Source organism: Otolemur garnettii, unplaced genomic scaffold, assembly GCF_000181295.1.
Source record: "Otolemur garnettii isolate 467f Iridium unplaced genomic scaffold, OtoGar3 scaffold00007, whole genome shotgun sequence".
NCBI classification, from domain to species: Eukaryota; Metazoa; Chordata; class Mammalia; order Primates; family Galagidae; genus Otolemur; species Otolemur garnettii.
In genome coordinates this window covers 41,058,684-41,060,958 of record NW_003852402.1, presented here as the reverse complement: position 1 = coordinate 41,060,958, position 2,275 = coordinate 41,058,684, and positions in this window count along the sequence as shown.

Genomic DNA, 2,275 nt, shown 5'->3' with positions numbered 1-2,275 from the left:
TTCCCCCCACCCTATGGGCAAGCTCCTGTTCCCCTGCCCTCTCCCGTTCCCCGCTCTATGGGCAACCTCCCACCCTCTCCCGTTCCCCCCACCCTATGGGCAAGCTCCTGTTCCCCTGCCCTCTCCCGTTCCCCGCTCTATGGGCAACCTTCCACCCTCTCCCGTTCCCCCCACCCTATGGGCAAGCTCCTGTTCCCCTGCCCTCTCCTGTTCCCCGCTCTATGGGCAACCTCCCACCCTCTCCTGTTCCCCCACTCCTCCACCCTATGGGCCTTCCCAACCTGTTCCCATGCTCTCCAGAATTCAAAGAGGCACGGAAAGTCCCAAGTTTCACAAAACCCCCAAGTTCTCAGTAGATGAACAATGGTGGAAAACTCACTGAGGCTTGATTAATTACTGTTGTATAACCATAACCATTGTGATTTAAGATGTATCCATTAACCAATTATTGCTATATAATCATAACCATTGTGATACGAGATGTATCCATTGACAACCAAGCTGTAACCCTGCCAATGGTAACGTTCCTCATCCCCCCCTGCTCGCTTAAGCTACACAGAGAAAAAAAGGTATAAAAGACAAAAACCCCTGCACTTCGGGGCCACTTGTCTCAGAACAATGGCCCCCTGTGCAGGTGTGACTAAATCACCAATTAATAGCATCTGAGTGGGTCCGAGTTTATTTTTTCATAACCCCAAGGTTATTTCACTGTGAGCTGTGACATAGTGAGACTCTGTCTCAAAAAGAAACGAAAAAGAAAAAGAAAAAGACTGGGAGGATTTGTATTTAATATAAGCCAAACAAGCATTGAAGTTTTGTCAGATGTGAAGAAAAACAAAAGAATGGTGTGATCATATCACACAAAGGAGACCTGTTGCCTTCCTCATAAAGGGGAATCCAAGGAGATGAGGATAACTAGATGTTCAAAATTCAGATGATGGAGCATGTTGACTAGGGAGATTATTAATTTTGACTATAACCTACTTAGGAACCATTTGGTTATTAAAAAGGAAAGAAAATATTTATAAGGAAAGCCATGTTACCTTGTCCAAGAAATATTCTGACACCTTTATTTTAGGCTTTTTCATTCTATGAAAGGAAAGGGAGAAAAGCATGATAACAAGTAACTCAGCAGAAACCGGGCCTCATAAAGGAGAGCAGTAAGCACAGCCCTGCAGACAGGACAAGGGAATTGTTCCTCTTTCCACAAGCCTCTGACAAGAACCCCGGAAACCAGAAAACTGTTCTTACTCTGTTCAGCCCAGACCCTGCACAGTGAGAAGACTGCGCCTACGTGCAATTAGTTGCTTGGGCTGCCGTAACAAAAACCATAGACCAACCAACGTAAATCAGAGGTCCCCAACCTCCTTGGCACCAGGGACAGGTCTCATGAAAGACAATTTTTCCATGGGGCAGCATGGTGGTGGGGGGTGGGAACAGGAGGCAGGTGGTGATGCAAGTGACAGGGAGGGTCTATAAACGAAGCTTCCCTCCCTCACCCCCACCCACCTCCTGCTGTGTGGTGCACTTCCTAATAGGTCATGGACCAGTACCTTTTTGGCACCAGGAACTGATTTTGTGGGAGACAATATCTGTATGGACTGTAGGTGAGGGGATGGGATGGGGGTAGGGAAGAATGGGCCAGGAGTCAGAGCTCAGGTAGTGACTGTGTGTGGTCCGTTTCCTAACAGGCCATGGACTGCTACTGGTCCATACCTGGGGGGTGGACACCACAGGCTTAAATGACAGAAATTTATTTTCTTACAGTTCTGATGCTGGAAGTCTTAGGCCAGAGTGCCCGTGTAAGCTTAGGTTGAAGAAGGCTGCATTCTCCCTCTGGGTGTGCTCAAGGACCTTTTCTTTGTTCTCAGAACAGCAAGCCAGCTCTCTGATATCCCTTATTATGAGTGCACCTATCCCATTGTGAGGGTCTACCATCTAACCCTAATTACCTCCGAAAGGACTCATCTCCAAATACCACCACACTGTGGGTCGAAGCTCAACATAGGAATTTGGAGGGCACACAAAAGTTCAGTTCATAGACTGTTCATCTGGAGATGGTTAAACAGTACCTCTGAATTGCTTTCACATAACCACTTATAAAAAACAAGCTGACGTTCTAGGGAGACCAGAATACCTGCAAAACAAATGTAAATGGATCATTATTAGATCCATATATCATACCTAATATCTAGGTTCTATTTGTTCATGCCATAACATTATGAATTACCTATTACATTCTAGGCATTGAGGATACAGTATTTTTTTTTTTTTT